We start from the raw sequence: 12,036 nt of genomic DNA, 5'->3' as shown, positions 1-12,036 counted from the left end.
TTTTTATCTTGACTGCGCCCAACACAAACCATATAAATTTTTGTACTGCTTTATCTATCCCAGGTATTTTTAGGGGGAATAATAGATACTCCAGGGACATGGGGATCTCTGCACCAGTTATCTGAAGGATTAATTTCCCCACTTTCTTCCAGATTTCCTGGATACTGGGACATCCCCAGAAAATGTGGCTAAGTGTGCCCCGTTCCCCACACTCTCGCCAGCAGCGATCACTGGCATCTGAGTATATTTGTTTCAGTCTGCTGGGAGTTAGATACCAGCGTGAATATATCTTAAAGATATTTTCTCTATATCTTATCGATTGCGAGACTGATATTAAGTTTAGTTTAATTTTGTTCCATGCCTCAGGGGTCAATTGTTTCCCCAGTTCCTCTTCCCAGGCTATTTCGTGCGGTAATTTACTCTGTTTTTTGTAATTCAGTAATAGTTTGTAAATAATTGAGATTAGACCTCTGGGTGGTGCCCTCCTCTGACAGAGACCTTCTATTATGTTTTTACTCTGGTCTTTTCTGGTTTTCCCAAAATAGCTGCGTATTTGTAAATATTGAAAATAGGCTTTAGGTGGTATATCATATTTTACTTTAAGGGCCTCAAAGGAGGGAAACCCCCCAGCGGTATCCAATTCATTGATAAATAAGATTCCAGTTTTTGCCCAATTTTTCTTAAAATTTATTTCTTTGCTAACTGGAAGTTTTGGGTTATCCCACATTGGGATCAGGGTATGTGGATAGGGGGTCAAGTTATATTCCTTATTTAATTTATCCCATATTGTTAATGAGAGCATAATAGTTGGAAAACTCTTGACCTCATCTGGTCTCTCTTTTTTGGCCTGCCAAAGAAGTGTTGAGATGGAATGCAGCTGGAGTGATTCTGCCTCCAGCTGCACCCATCTCCGGGTTTCAGGGTCCGAGTGCCACATAATCATTTGAGCACACTGTGCCGCGTAATAATAGTTTTTTAGATTTGGGACACCAAGTCCCCCTTCTTTTGTGCCGAATTGCAGTGTTTTAAGGCGCACCCTAGCTCTTTTCCCTGCCCATAGAAATCGGGTAAAAATGCTGTGTAAATTTTTGAAAATCCCAGCTGGGATTCTAATTGGCAATGCTTGGAATAAATACAGCATTCTCGGCAATATATTCATTTTGAGAGCATTAGCTCTTTTCCCTGCCCATGAAATGAAAAGCTTTGACCAACCCTTAATATCATTTGTGATCTCGTTTATTATCTTTGGGAAGTTTGCGTTATACAGCTGATTGTAATTTTTGGTAATATTTATTCCTAAATATTTTAGCTGGTCTTTCTTCCATTTTATTGGGTATGCCAGTGATATACTCCCCATCTCTTCCGATGAGAGGTAAAAGTCTAGGACCTCCGTTTTATCTGCATTAATTTTGAAATTTGATATTCTACTAAATTCTTGGATCGTCTCAAACAACCTCCTCGTCGAAACTACTGGGTCAGATATCGTAAGGAGTATATCATCGGCATACAGAGCTGTTTTGTATGTCTCCTTCCCAATTGTTATTCCTCTTATCTCACTCTCGCTCCTTATCTTGGCCGCCAAGGGCTCCACCATGAGGGCGAAAACAAGGGGCGAGAGCGGGCATCCCTGTCTAGTCCCGTTGTTTATCATTATTGGAGTCGATTTAGTCCCGTTAAGGCTAACTACTGCCGATGGTGTTTTATATAATGCTTGGATGCCTGTTAAGAATCTACCGCTGATACCGTATTTCTGGAGTATCTGATACATATAGGGCCATGAGACCCTATCAAAGGCCTTTTCTGCATCCAAGCTCATTACCAGGGCCGGGGTCTTGGAGTTATGTATGGCCTGAATTGTGTCGATCACTCTCCTAATATTTTCGCAGGCCTGTCTCGCTGGAATAAACCCTACCTGATCCGGGTGGACTATGGAGGGTGCTACCTTTGATAGGCGGTTCGCTAGAATTTTCGCAAACAATTTAAGATCCGAATTTATGGCGTATTGTGGCTTCACTGGGAAGCTAGTTTGCACACCTGCACACCAATTTTATACAGATTTTTCAGAAAGGACACCCCAATTTTCATATGTGTATAAGAGGGGGTGCTGTTCCCAGCAGTCAGGTTTACAATATTTTAAACAAGAAGAGAGAAAAGAAACTGCTATTGGGGGAACGCACTGAAAAAAGATTCATAAAACGTAACTTTTAATTTTTAACATTAATAATTCCACAATGTATTTATTTGGGAATACAGCGAAAAGATAGAGGTTAAAATCAAACGTACAGAACATATACACACTATGTGCTCAAAAAAGTAGGAAAATGTGTGTTTAAAATTACACTTGGATCCTATCTGATAATGGCTTGTTGAATTATAGCCAGTGATGTGATGTTTTATACACGAGAGTTTATACCCTTCTTATTTGGGTCTTGGCTGCTCTTGAATGTGGGGGTTTCTTATGCTCTCCCTCCTGTCGACCAACCCTTAGTAATTTATTCGGACACCATAATAGGGATCACAGAAAATACATATAGGTTGACACCAGATTAAGCTACGTCTTACACCTTTATTGATGGACAGGCAGTAAGATACTTGTGTGTGGTCTTTTCAATAATAATCCTTTGGTGCCACCTAGTGGTGGTCTAGACAAAAAATGAATAGAGTTTTTATTGGGGGTCACAGGGGGATTTTGCAAATAAGAAAAGGAAACATTCCTATTATAGTACTTTATATAGCAGCAGAACCAATTCCAAAGATCTTAAAAAGAGCAATGGTTTATCTGGGGTTGCTCAATGTATTTTAGGAGCGCTACAATAGATGAATTGAGTTATGAAATGGGGTTTGAATTACCCCTTATTCAATCAAGGCAATGGCCCAAACGCACCTATAAGGTGGTTTAACCTTGCTTCACCTTTGGTGTTATCTATAGACACCTGGGTGAGCTAATGGCGCCCCAATACATCAACATCACAATTATAACAATATTAGGCTAACAAGCATATCAGATGGAGTTTTAGCCAACGCAAGCGTTTCGCTGGTTTCAGCTTTTTCAAGGCCTTGAAAATAGTCAGGACATGAGGATGATACGGATCCTTGAGGAATTACATGAGAATGAGGAGTCAGACACCCCGACCATACCTCCCAGTGACACTGGTAATAAGACACTTAAAAAGAAGTCCACATTTACACCAGACTTCTCTATATGTCCACAGGCCAAAACCTTCCTGGAGGTGGTTAGCCGGGATCTAGACCAGCTAGAGACCCAGAAAAATTTCCACAACCTTGAGGACAATCTCAGTCCCACAGAGAGAGAGGCACTGAAGGAGATTAGAGGGTGGAAGGATACCATTGTCAAGCCTTCTGACAAAGGAGGCAATGTGGTATTGTGGGCCAGAGACAAATATACAACAGAACTGGCACGCCAACTGGGTGACACCTCATGTTATAAGAGACTCACCTTCAACCCCACTGACGACTTCTTACAAGGATATCAGAGACTGATAGATCAGGCATACAGAGAAGGAACACTCGTTAAGACACAACATGATTTCCTACAAGTTAAGAGTGTTAAGATCCCTACCTTGTATCTTCTGCCAAAAATCCACAAATGTGAGAAGAATCCTCCCGGCAGACCCATCGTATCAGGGATGGGGAGCCTTACTGAGAAAGCCTCACAATTTGTGGATTATCATCTAAGAAAGTACGTCACCACATTGCCCTCGTACGTTCAAGACACCATGGATGTCTTGAATAAAATACAGGGAATTAGCCTAGATGCTGATGCCTGGCTGATTACATGCGACATAGAGAGCCTGTATACCAGTATTATTCACACTTACGGTATACAGGCTGCTAAGTACTTTCTGAGCATGGATCGAGATACCCCACTCAATGAGTTTTTGATTAAACTCCTGTGGTTCGTTCTCTCGAAGAACTACTTTGTATGTGAAGACAGATTCTACCTCCAGGTACAGGGGACAGCTATGGGGAGCACATGTGCCCCCACGTATGCAAACCTGTACCTGGGGTGGTGGGAACGGGAGTATGTCTTCACTGAGGACCATGAGACCTACACCGAACACATACTACTTTGGCTACGCTACATTGACGATCTGTTGATTGTGTGGGAAGGAGACATCGGTCTCTTCATAGAATTTATGGGAAAGCTTAATACCAACAAGCTTAACCTCAAACTCACCTTTCAAACCAGCCAGAAAGAGGTGGAGTACCTGGACCTCCGTATCAGCATTGAAAGGAATGGGTCCTTAACTACCGATATCTTCCGAAAAAGTACGGCCACCAATTCTCTCCTACACAGCAGCAGTGCGCACTTCCCTCCTGTCATCAAGGGACTCCCCAAGGGGGAATTTTTACGAGCCAAGCGCAACTGCTCGGAACAAATCACGTATGAGAAGAGAGCTGACCAGCTAGTGAGCAGACTCACCCACAGGGGTTATAGTAAAAGGGCCATACGCAAGGCCAGAAAAGAAGTCTGCAGGTACAACAGAGAACAGCTCCTAGTCCCGGGTAATAAAAAGGACAACCAACCAGAAAAGATCAGGTTCATTGGGACATTCTGTCGGGAGTGGCGAGAAGTTCAGAGTGTCTTGAATAAACATCTCCACATCCTCAAAACCGATAAAGATCTGGAAAGAGTTCTGGGGGACAGGGTCGACATTAGCTGGAGACGGAGTAACAACCTCAGGGATATTCTGGTCCACAGCCACCTGGAAAAAGAAACCCGAAATATGATTTCCAAGAAGGGCTCCTTCAAATGCGGCACCTGTAAAACATGTCCTATGATGACCTCATGTCACTCCTACACAGACAGATATGGAAAGGAGTGGAAAATAGGGCAATACATCACATGTGATACCGCAGGGGTCATCTACAACCTGGAATGCCCCTGCGGGAAGCACTATATTGGCAAAACCCGCCGACAACTGAAAAAGAGACTCTCAGAGCATCACCTTAACATCAGAAACGCTCCAAGAGACAGTTCTCTATTCAAAACCCTGACACCAGTTGCCAGACATTTTTTAAAATACCATGGGAGCAATCCCAACGGTCTCAAAGCGTTTGGGATGGTGAAAATTGAGATGGGGATTAGAAGAGGTGACTGGGACCGTGAACTTTTGAAACAAGAAACCCGCCTCATCTTTTTAATGAACACCATGACCCCTAAGGGACTCAATGAAGAGAATAACTTCACGGTTTTCTTATGATTCACCCTCCAGCAACTCCTATTTTTCCTCGCCCCCACACCCCCACTCATGCTCTCCATGTTTTTCTATTTTTCTCCAGATTAGGACATGGGGTTTTCTCTATATCAATCTTATTGTGTACAGCATACACAATCATTCTCCTCCCCATTCCCCCCTTTTTTCTGGTCTTCCCTCGTTCTCTCAGGCTGGGAGTTCAGAGGTGATACACATATGACCCATATAGACAAGGAAAGGTCTACGAACTCTGGTATACACGTATACAGATGTCATATTTTATATTCCAATTTATTTACTCAGTCTGGTCTCGCACACGTATGACCTACTCCCACTGCATGAAACCAATACCATGAACCCTGATACCTATGGGGTCATGTTCTTCTTAATTCTGGTTCAGGTCAATTTAGACAAGTATCCACTGTAGATCCAATCTCCTTGATAATCATCATATCTTTGAAACAGAATTCACTGAGAACCGGACACCCCACTCACTCACCTACGACTGACATAAGATATTATGTCCAGATCGATCCAGACTCCCATGGTTGCACTACTCACTCTCCAGGATAGTATATCTCTGGAGTCATGGGGTAATCCCTATATGCACTTCTACGTGGGGAATACCACCCCATTTTGTCCTAAGACAGGAACCTCTTCCTGATTTATATATGGTTCCTCACAAATTTTTGCACCGTTTACATAATAGCATGTTTTTTCACGTTTTTTTCACTTTTGCCCCCTTGCCCCCCTTTTTTCACTTTCTCTGGAATTTATACCAGTCTATTCCTATTTTCACCCACTACCACTACAGTATGGTGTTCCTATTTATTCATGTCACCCAATCATCACCACAGGGCCCATGGGTGGGCATATATGCCCTTATCTATATATGACACTTGGTATGTCCGGATAAGATCAGAGGAATAGCATGCTATGGAGATGGGACACACTGAGGACCCATGGATATCCATGACATATGTAGGACCTATGGTACACATAGGCATACATTATGACACCCTGCAATATTTCTATTAAATCTCCACAGGCGGGTATCACATATATATGTCAGTCCCATACCCAGTGCGGTCACGTAACTTTATATCAAATATCAGGTTGTAGACCTATATGAATCACACTCTCATATGTGTTTTTCTCTCTTTATAATCTTATTAGATTTTACTTTATCTTTATTTCCATAATATTATTTTTCCATTTTTCCTTTTTCCTGTGCGGTATGAATATATGCATGTCCTCAGAAAATTTCTGATGCGGCATTTCTACTCTCATAGCACAGGATCCGCATTATGAAGTCCAGAATCGTACCAAGTCAGATTTACCACACCCCTACACAGAGGGTGAGTGACAGGGAGCAGGTACCTGGACACACCCATTCAGACACACCTGTATTGAGTAATTAACCTACTACAGGTATATAAGGAGCTTCCGGAGGCTTGCCAGGCTGGTCCTGATGAAGCTCCGTTCTGCGAAGTGTACACTGACCTAGAAAATCAGTGTGTTTGACTCCCTTTTCCCCTCCCCACTTATATTGTTATATTTACCTGTGTCTTGGCTGCCGATACCAGGGCGAGCATACGCCAGTTTCCACTGGGATCGCACGCCCGCCTGAAGCTGCGGTGTAAAGACGTCTGCACCGCCGCTTTCCTTATCACACAGCTAGCGTGAGACAGACGGCGCTGCTATCCACACGCCGCTGCCCGCGTAGCTCTGTGTTACTTCTCAGGAGCAGACGGGAGACAGACAGCGGTGTTATTCACACGCTGCCTGCCTGCACAGTTCCGTTCTGCTCAGCCGCTGCCTCCATACAGACCTCCCGGCTGCAGTGAGAGATTGGCACAGGAGTGGCAGTTCTGGCCAACTCTCACTTACCGGGTAGGCGCCCAGCCCCCACACACATTAAATCGAGTGGTCACAGCGACATTCATATTGGTGTTACCAAACATTATACCACTCACGTAATTTGATTGTGCTGTCCTCCCCTCAGCAGGATCAGGGAGTGATACCAATATCACATCCCGATCCACCAGATTCTGGTGGGATTCGAGGAGCACCACTTTACTTTTGGGCTGAGCAATAAACCATTATATATGGGACAGCAGCGGACAAGCCAGTAAGGACACCAATAGTGGCTGACAGACTTTGGAAACAGAAGTGTCGAGCACTCTTATATTCAATTGTCCATTTGTCTGCCAGCAGTGCCACAGCAGCACCCATACATATCTATAAGGGGTCAGTAGGGGAATTGGGCCACACTGTATAAGGATAAAACATTTATCCTTTTTTATCACACTGTCCGTGTTTTATGTCTGTTACTTGTTGTCAATATTTCGCACCGTTGTTTGTTTTTTATATAAATGAAATAAAGGCTATATTTTAAATAAATTTGTATCTTGAGGTGCACCACATAGAGACATCTCCTTTCCTTTTCTCGATTTAGTTCGCCTCTGTGTCCAGTGGTAGCACACCCTTGTAAGATTAATAAAGTGGAAATCACCAATAAAAATCTTTTTGAGGGTCCTTGAACATTACATTACAGTACTGAATATACAGATCCAGTGCGACTGACCTTCCCCCATATCCCCAACTCCCTTTCTTTCGAGTCTCGTGTATAAAACATCACATCACTGGCTATAATTCAACAAGCCATTATCAGATAGGATCCAAGTGTAATTTTAAACACACATTTTCCTACTTTTTTGAGCACATAGTGTGTATATGTTCTGTACGTTTGATTTTAACCTCTATCTTTTCGCTGTATTCCCAAATAAATACATTGTGGAATTATTAATGTTAAAAATTAAAAGTTACGTTTTATGAATCTTTTTTCAGTGCGTTCCCCCAATAGCAGTTTCTTTTCTCTCTTCTTGTTTAAAAGATCCGAATTTAGTAATAATATAGGCCGGTAGTTACTGCAAAGGGTATGGTCTCGGTTTGGTTTTGGGATCACTATTATCTCAGCTGCAGTTGTAGCTTGATCAAAAGGGTGTCCGTCCAAAATGGAATCGAACAAAGTTTTTAAATTGGGGGTTAAGATTTTACTGAACTTTTTATAATATATGGCCGAGAAACCATCAGGGCCGGGTGCTGATGAATTTTTTAAAGATTTAATGGTAAATTCTATCTCTTCCAGCGAAATAGGAGCCTCCAAAGTTGAAATTTGGGGCTCTGACAGCCTCGGAAGGTTGCATGATATGATATACTCTTCAGTTTTAATTCTACGTTCGTCCTCTATCATTTCATTTGGGAGATTATATAATACATTGTAGAACTCTCTAAACTGCTGCGACATTGCCCTTGGGTCATATATTAGATTGTTATTATCATCCCTAATAGAGAAGATTCGATCTCTCTGCCTTTTTTTCCGAATTCAATGGGCTAGTAGGGCATCAGCTTTATCGCCTTTGGAGTAGAATTTATATTGGAGCCATTTCATCGTGTTTGCGGCTTTTTTTGAGTGTAATTGGAATAATTGGCTTTTTAAAGATAGAAGTTTGCTATATATAGTCCGGTTGGTTTTTTTTTGGTGGCTAAATGTTAGCGTACTGATCTGTTGTTCTAATTCTTTTGTTAATTTTTCGTCTTTTATTTTTTGGGTTTTGGTTAATTTTATAATCTGGCCTCTAATTACCGCTTTGTGGGCTTCCCAAATTATGGCGGGCTTGACTTCCTCTGTATTATTTAGCTCGAAAAATTCTATTATCGAATTTTCAATCTCCTTCCTGTCCTTCTGTTTGGACAGAATTGAGGAGTTTAATCTCCACCTATATCCCGTTGGGTCCAAGTTATTAAGTTGGAAGCTTATTGTGATCGCTAAGTGATCTGACCAGACTACTGGGATTGCCCATGCCTTAGTCAGGTCCTTAGTTAGTTGTGCGTTTACAAAGAAGTAGTCCAAACGGGAGTGCACTTTGTGCGGGATTGAGAAGTGCGTAAATATACGTTCCTTTGGATAGAGAACCCGCCAGGCGTCGTAAAGGTTATTTGATGTTATATTTTCATACAGCCTCTTTGTTTCCTTTCTCACCGCTGAGCTCGGGGTGGTTTCAGCTTCTCTGTCCATGTAAGGATCGGCTATAGCATTAAAATCCCCTCCTATAATTATTTTGCCCTTTGATGTCTTGTCTAATTGTTTGAAGAAGTCTACATAGAACTTCTTTTGTTCTAAATTTGGGATATATACTGAGGCTACTGTGAATATGTTGTTTGCGATAGAAATGGTTATGATGTTAAATCGGCCACTTGGATCTGAGTATTGTTGGATTATTTTATGCGCCAAAGAGTTATGTATTAAAATTGCCGTCCCTTTTTTTTTTTTAGCGAGGGTGGAGTAATATACATCTGGGAATGCTCGTGACACCAGGGAGGGATGATCAGTCTTAAAGTGTGTTTCTTGAAGTAGTAAGATCTTTACCTTTTGTTTTTTTAAAAACTGAAGAGCCATGGTTCTTTTTCGCGGTGAATTTAGACCATTGACATTCAGCGACATTATACTTATTGACATGGGGATTTTGGGGGGGGGGGTGTTTATCGAGAACTGCGTGTTTCTATATCGGTACACAGTCTGGCAGCACCCTTGGGGAAAACATACTGGACATAACACGACATGTACTGGTACTAACAACACGTAACATATAAAACATAAACTTTTTGATGCGTCTATGCGCATCCTATAAAACCGTTAAATTTTAGTAAACGGTAATACAACCCTTTAGGGGGTCCCTTTGTTAAAGGGATTCCTCTCGGGGTGGGGTCTCTCAGTGGGGAGGGAAAAGAAACCGCTGGAACAAACCACCGAAGGAAGGGGTGTAATAGAATGATCAGCTATATGGTTAGACTACCTCTCTTTTTGCCACCTGCTGGTGGACTAGCCTAGGGGGGGGGAGTTATGAGATTATGGGGGAGTAGGTCTGGAGAAGGAGGGGGGGGACCGGTTGTTATACTTTTGATCCGGCTCCTATGCCCAGTCACCCCATTTTTTGGATGCCCGAGGGGAGCTACATTCTTTGACATGCAATAGATATAAGTATCCCAGTTTCCTAGGTAGAAATTAAAAAGCCGTTAATTTCCATTGGGGACTATCCTTTTTAGGCTGTCCTGTATGGGAATTTGTCCCCTTGGTTTCCCAGTGTTAAAAAAAAAAAAAAAAAAAAAAGAAGAAACCCGCGCGTCCATAGCATGTGAAGGAGGGGGAGGGGAGAGGAATATTGTGTGGAGAAATCTACAGTGTTTCTCCTGTATAATTTCGCCACTCACATTGCTTAACATGCGGGGAGTTACGTCATTATTTGTTTGCCTATGCTCACCGAAGTGGCCTTTTCTAAGACCCCATATTGGGGATTTTAGGTGCCTAAAATGAGTGCCTAAGATTTTTCCTTACTACCTTTGGTGAGCTTAAATATCGTTTCCTTTACTTATACGCACGTCAGGTTTAATTATTGTAAAGAAAGAAAAAAAAAAAAAAAAACACTCTGACATATAATGGGGGATGGGAGGGGAGTTGTATAGGGAGGACTATTTCTATCATACATTTGCCGGGGGTCGCGTAGCTATGGCCACTCAGATTGCTTAACATGCAGGAAGTTACTATATTAACCAGTAACTGTATACTATAATGCAAGGGACCCCTCCTGCCATCCAATAAATGATTTGACAAATTTTGTACCTTAGCAGAGTTAGAGTCCCTTCACAAAATACACCAGAATCATAATCACCTATTTTTCTATAATATTTCATTACAACATCCCTAGCTCTTCTGCGTGGCCTACTGGATTTCAGCAAACTTTCCCGTGACATGATGGGAAATGTTTGATATGTTTTATAGGGAGGCAGGGCACACATTTGTCAAAAAGCAGTCCCCTGAAAGTTGGGGGATCATGCTACAGGTTGCATAAGCACAAGCGAGACTAAAGGTCTAATACGTAAAAAAAAAAAAAAAAAAAAAAAAAGTGAGGAAAACAACAAAGACTGAGGCATTATTGTTCATAGCTATAACATTTTATAAGTTTTACCTGACTCAGTACTTTGACTTTTTTAGCGTGATGTCGTCAATTATTATAAGACACTTGCAGTGAAATTACTGTGTTTACCAAAGTGACATTTTCTAAGACCCCGTATTGGGGATTTATGTGAGGTGTGTGATCTTACCCCCCCTTTTTCCCCCTTTTTTTTCCCTTTTTTCCCCTTTCCTTGACCCCTTTTTCCCTTTCCCCTTTCCCCTCTTCACATGATCTATATGACTAGATTTCATGCCTTGGGACTTTATGCTATTAAACAAAGCATCACCAAAAGTATCTTATCTTAATGTGCCTAATCAAGGTGATTTTTTCTGGGACCTCAGATCGAGGTTCTATAGATAGTAATTCCCCTGACCCGTTTTTGCGTGTCATTAGTGCCTGAGAAAAATTTAAGCTTTTCCTTTGTGCCTCTAATGCGCTTAGATGTCAGGTCCTTTATATATATGCACGTCAAATAAAAAAAAAAAAACTAACAATAAGAAAGAAAACAAAAATAAAAAAAAATTGGGAAAAAGTACATCATACGTGAGCTTTATTTCTGGGACCATTCCGCACTTGGCGGCTTCCTTGGTTCAAGAGTCCCTCGAGTGTCCATTGAAGTGTTTCGGGGATCAGGATCTAAGCCGATGCCCTTTAACATTATTGTACCGGAGACAGGTTCTTTAATCAATTATTTCTTTCCGTCGTAGGAGAAGTTTAGAGAAAAGGGGAAGCCCCATCTATACAGTATCTTCTGGTCTCGTAAGGCTTTGGTGATAGCCCCCATCTCTCTTCTCTTCCTA

The sequence above is a fragment of the Crinia signifera genome, chromosome 5 (genome assembly GCF_055691185.1).
Source record: "Crinia signifera chromosome 5, ASM5569118v1, whole genome shotgun sequence".
Taxonomy (NCBI): Eukaryota; Metazoa; Chordata; class Amphibia; order Anura; family Myobatrachidae; genus Crinia; species Crinia signifera.
This window is presented reverse-complemented; position numbering follows the sequence as displayed.